General features: G+C 38.2%; 1 pseudogene; it reads left to right on the top strand.

Moving 5' to 3' along the window:
- The first annotated feature begins 2414 nt into the window (after positions 1–2414).
- Positions 2415–9318, top strand: LOC130457134 (alcohol dehydrogenase class-3-like; annotated as a pseudogene).
- Positions 9319–9550: the final 232 nt, after the last annotated feature.

The following is a 9550-nucleotide window of genomic DNA, read 5'->3' as shown; positions in this document are numbered from 1 at the left end:
GTATATGCTGGAGACAGAACTTAAAATTAGGTCTTTCTGGCTTCAAGACAAGCTCCATCAGGACCACACTATTTCTGACAAATATACAAACAGCTAATTAGAAGAAGTTAGGGGTGTGAGGGTTATTTCCATGACCTGGATCATAACATTATTCATGGAAGGCAATTACAAGGCTCTGCTACCAAACTTCCCTCGGGAACCATCAGGGACAGAATGTTAGACTAAATGGCTCATTGATCTGATGTTCCTATTTTCTTATTCCTTACACTGAGTCCTAAAGATGAGCAAATTGGTACTCTGTCAAAAAAGAAAGAAAAAGACTACTGGGGAGTTATCAAGAGAGGCTCTTTATAGTTGTTGCCCTTCCTCCAGGCCCCTATCTACATGTTAATCAGAGCCTTATAATTTATGTCATTTTCATTCACTCTTCTAAATCATATGTTCTCCTAGAAACAGCATGAAATATCTTGTTCTACAAAAATCCCCAGAGTGACTCAAGCCTGGGCTCTCACAACTCCCTAGCATTATTCCCACCCTTTGGCTTTTTTGAATGCTTACTCTGCTACTGCTCCTTGTCATTCTCTCTCTCTCTCTCTCTCTCTCTCTCTCTCTCTCTCTCTCTCTCTCTCTCTCTCTCTCTCTCTCTCTCTCTCTCTCTTTCTCTCTCTCTCTCTTTCTCTCTCTCTCTTTCTCTCTCTCTCTCTCTCTCTCTCTCTCTCTCTCTCTCTCTCTCTCTCTCTCTCTCTCTCTCTCTGTCTAATTGATGTTGGTGTTGTTTTGGGGGCTTTGTTGTTGTTTTCAGCTCACAGGCTTTCCAGATGCTTCACAGAATGTGGGAAACCTTTAATTCTATGGAAAACTCCAGCCCTGTGTATTTCAGCTGCCCTTGGAGTTAGTGTTTCCAAATCATCATTGACACCCAATAAGCAGTGGGTTGGAAGCTAGAGAGGTTCATGCAATAATCATTCAGCAAAGCCAAATTAACTTCCCTGAAAGGCTTTGTTCTGTCCTTTGGAATAAAGTGACTCATACATATATGGGTGATTAGAGACTAAATCTGGAAATCAGGCTGGCCTTCCTGGCGTTACATCTGGCTAACATACTGCATCATATGTAACTTCAGGCAATATTACCTTTCTGTCTTCCCTCATTTGTCTTCCTTTGTGAAGGGGAGATGAGGCTTATAGGATAATTCTACACCACAAATCATCTAAAAGCCCAAGGTCACAGAGACTTTGGCCTTTTTATAATGTAGTCCGAGATTCTCATACGCTTTCTCCCATAACCTGTCCCAAATTTAACCTGAGCATCCCTTGGGCAAGGGAGAAAATAGAGATGCAGTTGACTCAAATTAGGTATATACTCACGAGCAACTGAGGATTAGCTGTACCTGAATACCCTTGCATTATAGGGTACTAGAATGCCTCCATTTAAACACTTCATATTATCACAGCTAGCATTTATCCAGCTGCATGCAATGAGAATAGCTGAAGAATGAATCTTGCACGTTCAAAAATTGCCATGGAGATGAGGAAAAACATCACCCAAAACACCTGATAAAGCTTACTGGTTGAGAAGATGAGGAAAACCATCGGAAGCCAAGCTCTTGAAACAAAAGCCTTTGAGAAAATCTTTTATGCAACATTACCAGGCTGAGCTTGAGTTTAATGGATGTGAGTCCTACATACAGCTTGTCACTTAGATGACAAATGACCACCTTTTGTTTATAGGAGGTGGGAATCATTCTTCCAACTGCACTAGATGAAAGATGAATATGTTATCCTTAAAAAGCCAGGTTATTGAATGACAGTAGCAGTAATAGGCAGCTTTTCCAGATTGTTTGCTAAGGAAAATTGTGCTATTAAAAGGCTAGAGAGGATGACTAGCCCATGGAACAGCTTTAATAACCTGAGTACCTGAGCCCTCATGTGACAGGGAATTCGCCCTTGGTGCTTACAGAGCCCTTCTCGGAGAAAAGGAACTGCCCTTATGGCACAGGTTTAAAAAAATGTCCAGCCTTCTCCTTCCCCTTAGAGTGCCATATTCAAGTTTGAACCTGTTACTTATTAATTGTATAATTCTGGTCAAGTTATTTATGTCAGCCTCAATTTTCTCATCTATAAAATGGGAGTAACACTAGTACCTCCCTCACAAGGTGATTGTGAAAATCAGATGAGATCACATGTAAGATTCTTTGTAAACCTTGAAGTGCTATATAAATATGAATTATTCACTTATGATTAGAAGTAATAATAGATGTCATGAGTACACTACCAGTATTATTTATAAATATAAATACCTTCTTTGGACAATAAAAACCTCCCCTTTGAAGTCAACTCTGGATCCTTTTAGCACTTGGATCAGTATATATATATATATATATATATATATATATATATATATATATATATATATATAGGGAGAATGCATGGCATCTCCTTTTCTTTTACTGAAGTCCATCGACTCGGTTTTTTAAAAAATATTTTGGTAATAGTATTATTTCAATATAATTGGTTTATCTTGTAAACTAGTGTACTTTATTTTATGTATTTAAAACCATTATTCTGATAAGTTCACAGTCTACCAAAGGGGTCCAAGGCTCAAAAAAAAAAAGATTAAAAACCACTGCTATAGACATTTGGTGGGCTCTGAGTCAGATCAACGCCTGTTGGAAATGCAGTAGAAAGAGCTCCATTTGAACTGTCCCATAGGCTTAAAGAAATCCTGGAGTAGGGTTTATCTTCAGTGAATGACCACCATCTGCTCAAAGCTAAAAACAAACAACAACAACAACTATAGAAAGGGAAGCTGTAGAAATCTTGTAGAAAGAATAAACAAATGGCTTTAGAACAGGAACATCTGCTGGGAGCAATTCAAAGTGAGAACTTTAAAGGAAAGCAACACTTACAAAGATCAGCAACCAAAGAAGGGTCATTAATTTGAATGAACAACTTCTGGACTAAAATCTCCCAGAATCTTCTCCAACACAGCTACTGAAACTGGAAGGTCTCAATTTAGGAAAGCTTTTGCTTTCTGATGAATATTGTTATTTTCAATGGATTCCGATAGAAATCTAATTTGTTTCTTTTAATTCTAAATGAATGTGTTACTGTTTCAAGTCTTGTGATCCTGGGTACTTGTAAAGGGAGCTGGTGATGACTGTCAGGCCAGAGTAGAGGTAAGGGTATCAGGTGTCACATACTGAAATTTCCAGATTATTATCTGAATATGGGCAACAAACCCACAGAATTTCTCCAAAGTGTCCCAAGGGCCACTTGTGGCTCATGGTCTTAATTGGTGTCCTCTTTTCTTTTCCCAGGGTGGCCATACAAATTTCCGCTATAGTAAATTAATCAGGTTTGGAGACTGACTCTTCTCTTGGCTTTGTCCTTCCAGTGAGCCTGGCAGAGCAAAGGACCTTTCCAATCCTTTCAGCCTCCCTTCCTCACTTCTTGACAGTATGGGTTTTCTATTTGACCCTGAAACTTCCTGCCTGTTGACTCCTCGAATTGTGCTTGGTACAAAACTTAAAGGTATTCCAAACTACAGGTTTCTCCTTACTCCACTGAAAATATTCTCAAGAATGATAATTCTCAGAGTGTCATGGAAACTATTGACTTCATCTTTACTCCTAAGAGCTTATACACTGAAACTGTACAGAAACCCTGCCATAGAATATGTTAGGAAAGGTGATTGCTATTATAATTGATTCTGAAGGCAGTTTAAGGTTTACCCAAGTAGATCCTAGATAGAGGGAAACATTATTGAAATTTCCAGGTTCAAAAGCCCCTTCTCACTCTCATAATTATATGAGATTCTCTTCCCTCTGAGGCAGCTGGGTGGCAAAAGAGATAAGAGTACTAGGCTTGGAGTCAAGGAGATCTTAGTTCAAATACAGCCTGATACTTCCTAGCTATGGGACCCTAGGCAAGTCACTTAACCTTTGTTTTCCTCACTTACCTCCACTATAAAATGAGAATATTAATAGCACTTATCTCCCAGGATTGAGGTGAGGATCAAATAAAAAAATTTTTTAAAAAGCCTTTCACACAGTGTCTAGCACATAGTAGGTATTGCATATGGGCTCATTCCCTTCCATTTTGCTAATATTAAGGTCATAATTCCAACCCTCACACAATACAGAAAAGTCTTTAACAATGTTATTAAGATTTATAGAGTTTCCCAGCTCCCCTTCCCAGCTAGCCCCCTGATCCAAAGTCATCAGAATTATAGGTAACCAATAAACTATTTTCAGTGGAATGAGGTCCCAAAAAAAGTACACATAGATTTTCTTGAGACAAAGGGTACCGGGAATAAGACCTTGTTTTGTGTGACCAATACATTCCAGAACCTTTCCTGTAAACTGAAAATCACACATAATAGTGAATTACTTAATAAGTATTTCTTATATGAACATATCTAGGCATTTTACAACTTAGGCTGATCAGAGCTATTGGCATCACTACTCTTGTACTTTAGGGCCATTATTAATACTTAAATAGTGTTAGGGTTAAAAATAGGGGTTTTGACAAAATAAGAGTGCAGCTTTTAATAATTCAAGTTTTAATGAGTTATTTAGTAGACTTGTAAATTAATATTATCCCTTTAAGTCAGAGAAAAGAAAACTTCCAGCAGCTTTTAACAATTAACAATTTAGTTTAATTAAAATAGAGATAGTAAAAGAGTATAGTAAAGGAGGGAAAGATAGAAAAGAGGAAAGAGAGATTTCTAATCTTATATCCTATAAATATAGCTAAAATTCCTAATACTACCTAAAATTCCTAATAACTGCCTTTAACTGTCTTCTGAGGACAATTTCTTCTTGCTTGGTAAACACCAGACCTATCTAACCTACACTATCTATAAATGATTCACTAACTACCTAACTCCCTAAAATAATAGACAGCCACCACTCACTCACTCCTTCAATCAGTTTTCTATGGCAGCCCAAACTGTCAGTAGCCAACTGACAGCAGATCCTTGAGACAGACCTGCTTTCTAGAGATCCCAGAGGCAAAATTAAAGGCTAAAGCCAAAAGTCCTCTCAGTAAACTCAGGCCCGCCTTTCTATACCAGCAACTAAGTGCCAACCCACACTACTAGCAACCAACCCCCAATGACCAACCCACACCTAGCAACCACTTTCCTGGAAACTCTCAGCAACTGACAGCCTGCAACATACTGGCTCAGCAGGGGGCTCCCTGGTCCTACTTCCTGTCACTGTAGGCTGGTTTATCCCAATGCATCTCTATGGCAAAAGGACCTCCAGGTCCCCCTGTTTAATAAAAGAAATTAAAGAATTCTCTTTTATAATAATGTTAATGAAACAAAGAGAAGTCCTGCTTTTATTCAGACATGACTTGTTACAAGTGAGAACTCTGGATGAAGACTGATGGTGGAGCTAATGTTTGGTGCAAAATAATGCAATGACTCACACTAATGCTTCTCAGATGGGAAATAAATGTGATTGGGTGAATTGTTGCAAGATTTTATGCTGTTTAGGAAAATGGTTCAGATTTAGTGCATCATTTAAAATTTTTTATTTTACACATTTTTCTGTCATTATTTTTTTGATGCCCAATTGTGTATAGCTGAATTTGTGTGTTGGGTTCACATAAAACATGGTCCTACTACCTTTAATGAATCCTACAAAATGAGAATATTAATATAGTTTCTGGAAATTTTCTAGTATAACACAAATATATAAATAGTCTTAAGAATATTTTCTATAAATTGAGAACATATTTGTCAACACTATGGCTTAAATATTCACTGACTTCCATATTCAGGCAAGGAAAATAGGATCAGAATGTGTCTTACCAGAATTCCAATGCCAGACACCAAGCTCAGAAACTATGACTCATGTGGCAATTCAGGCCTGTCTGCCCTAGGCTGTAAGCAGCCAAAGCTGCCACCTGCCACTTGATCTGCAGGCAGGGGTTGTGTGTGTGTGTGTGTGTGTGTGTGTGTGTGTGTGTATGCAGGGGGATGCTAGGAGGAAGGGATAAATGGACAAGGAGGAAATGCTGAGGGAAGGGAGAAATGGGGAGGAAGGATGTATTGTGTGACTTAGAAAACTGCAAAGAAATTCATAGAGAGCTTTAGCTGAAATATCTATGCCTCCATACAGCCAATATCTCGTATAATAATTGTATGAATGTCATGTAGAGTCATAACTGCCAGGCATGGGGTCTGGCACTGAAATTCTGGTAACACACAGTCTAATTCTCTCTTCCTTGCCTGACTGGATGCAGCTGAATATTTAGGCAACAGTGAGCTTCAGTCTTGGATCACTAATTATCTATCGAACATTACAAACTGGATGTCCAACTAGATAGATGAGTAGCTAGATGGCATAATAAATAGAGCACAAAGCCTAGAATCAGGAGACCCTGAATTCAAATCCAGACTCAGGCACTTAATGTCTGTGTGACTCTGGGCAATCTTTGTCTGCTTCAGTTCCCTCATCTGTAAAATAGGGAAAATTATAGCCTCCTAAGGCTACTGTATGGATCAAATGAGATAGTATTTGTAAAGTACTTCCCACAGTGCCTGGCACATAGTATTGTTATTATTATCATTATGATGATGATGATGTCCCAGAGACATCTTAAACTCAACAAGTCTAAAATAATTCATTATTGCTTTCCCTAAATCAGGGATTCTCATGGAATATTATTTTATTTGATCCTCACAATAACCTGGGAGGTAAATGCTATTATTATCCCCATTTTACAGTTAAGGAAACAGACATACAGAGATTAAGTGATTTGCCCCGGGGTCAAATAGCTAAAAAGTGACTCTAAGGATGAATTTGAACTCAGATCTTCCTGATTTCAGACTCAGTGCTCTATCCACTATGCCACTTAATGGAATAAGTCCTTGGATAGCTTTTGGGGTCTGTGAACTTATATAGTGAGAACAATTACAGCTTTATTAACTGAAATTTATCATTCCTTAAATTATGAATTAAAAAAACATTCTGAGAAGAGGTCTGTAGATTTTACCAGGTTGCCAAAGATGTTCATGACACAAAGAAGGTTAAGAATTCCTGCTCTAAACCCTCTTCCTCTGTAAACTTCTTTGTTTCTATAGAATGCACACCACCACTGTTGTGACTGATATTTCTATTGCTAAAACTTTAGCTAAAATTCTTTAGCACCCCCTGGATAAAGTGTGACTGCTGGATTGTCACATTTCAACGGGTTATGGTGCTATTCAGTGCCACCAAAGTGGAGCCAAGCTCTATGTCTGTTTTCTTTGGCCTAGGAGGTGTTGTATTGGCCATAAATATGGGTTGCAAAGTGGCAGGGGCTTCCTGAATCATTAGGATAGACATTAACAAAGACTGATTTTCAAAGGCCAAGAAATCAGGAGCTACTGAATGCATTAACACTCAAGATTTCAAGAAGCCTATCTAGGAAATGATGGTAGAAATGGCTGATGTTGGAGTGAACTTTTCTTTTGAGCATATCAGCAATGTTGAAGTCTTGTGAGCTGCCTTGGAAGCCTGCCACAATGTATGAGGAGTCTTTGTAATGGTTGGAGTAGCTTGAAATAATTAAAATTGGTTGCCAAATATAATAATTAAAAATTTGGTTTGACAAAGATAATAATGGTTAAAAAAAGAATTGTGGTCACCATTTATAAAATTAACTTCTTGAGTAAAAATGTTGTTAGTAACTCTTAATAATTTAATTTAATATAAATATAGTAAAAGGGGGGAAATGTATGTTGGAAGTAGAAAATATTTCCTAGCCTACCACCCTTGAGCTCCTATGTGAAGAAATTCAGTTCGCTCCCCAACAAAGTTCTATTATCCACATGGAAGTCAGGTAGCCTCTTCAACAAGGGTCTCACCAACTTAAGCCCCCATAACTAAACCTTGCATCCTGGGTTGAATTGGGTGTTTTTCAACACTTTCTTCAGGGGGGATGGTATTTTAATAAAAATCCAAGATTTTGAAATTTTTTGTTTGAGAAAGATCTTCAAGGAAGAAGCTTGCTAACTCGTAAATACAGAGAATGAACTGTTGCAGAAATGCCAGAAAACCTACACTACATCAAGATCAAGAATGAACTTCGGGTGTGGTTGATTGAACTGAAGTTTGATTGAACATTTATTGTAAATGTACACTTTTATGCCAAAGGGGACTGCCCCTAATTTGGCTTTTTGTCAGTGTGCCTAGCAAAACATTGGTTTTGCTTTCTCTCTTTTCTATTCCTCCCTAACTATTGTAATTTCATAGCTGGTATGTTTACAAGACCCATTGGAGAGACTAGTCTTCCTTGAGCCTCATGGGGGATTATGAATTTTAAAACTACTCCACCCTACTCAGGCCATACTTTAGAAGATCTAATTTAGCTATTTCCTGATTAGTAACAATGGAGATACTTGGGTTAACAGAATCAAGTCTTGGGAACTATACATTTCTCCACCCTACTCAGTTTAACAAGGTCAGGATGCCTGCACCATACTCAAAGATTTAATTATCTGAGGAAATGGCCTTCAACAGACATGTGCAGAAAAAGCAGACAGACCCCTGGGCTGTCCTAAGTCAAGCTAAGCTATCATTGGTACAGATGAGATGCAGGAAAGTGACGTAAAACCGTCTATATAAGGCACATCACTTGCTCTCTCTGACTCTTTCCCTGGAGAGGCGACTCTGGCTGGCAGCATGCTAAGCGTTCCAACATCTTAGTGTGGTGGCAGCTATTTGTCTGGGTTTGGTGGTGAGTTTGTCCTTGAGCTGGTTCAGGTTCAGACATCTTGGCTGAGCCCTTTTGGAGTTCAGGCTGATTCCTTCCTCCTTACTTTCTAGAGCTTCTGGTCTTCTTTCTGGCCCTAGCCAGGTGGGAGAAATCCTACTCCCTTTCCTTCTTATTTCTTCTTAATCTCTTTCCACTCTATCAATTAAATCACCATAAATTTCCAGCTGACTTGGGTATTTTATTATTTGGGATTTTCCCTGGTGACCAATTAAATTTAGATTTTAAGTCACAACGCTAAAATTATCTTTACACGTCTTAAGTAGGGGTACTTAAAGTTCTTAACTGATCAATTTAAAATAGACAAATGGAATAAAAATCCCCTTTCACAAGTTGTTCCAGATCAGGGGATCTCCACTCATCCATTTCAGTTGGTAACAAGACAGCCTTTAAAGGATGTAAAGAAAGTGTCCCAAAGCTGGTCTACGTACATGTCAAAGAAGATCAGATTTGATGAGTTTTTGACTCAGACCTGCCTTTTGATCAAATTAACAAAGCCTTTTAGTTGATACATGCAGGAAAGACCATCCAAAGTGTGTTGAAGATGTAAATTTGAAAGTAGAATGCAAACATCCCTGAGTTTCTTGTGGCTCCTTATAGACATGAAATTAAGGATTTAATGGCATTTTGTTCTGCTGTAGTCATCTGGTCTTATGAATAATAGTTATGTGTAATTCATGATGTATCTGTTGAATGTTAATAGGGTCACAAATCTCTTTTCTAATCTCTCCAGAGATTGTTCCTGAACTCATTGAAGGTTGCCTCAAGATAAAAAGTAATCA

Source organism: Monodelphis domestica, chromosome 2, assembly GCF_027887165.1.
Source record: "Monodelphis domestica isolate mMonDom1 chromosome 2, mMonDom1.pri, whole genome shotgun sequence".
Taxonomy (NCBI): domain Eukaryota; kingdom Metazoa; phylum Chordata; class Mammalia; order Didelphimorphia; family Didelphidae; genus Monodelphis; species Monodelphis domestica.
The sequence above is the reverse complement of the archived record's forward strand: the minus strand, read 5'-3'. Positions and strand labels throughout refer to the sequence as shown.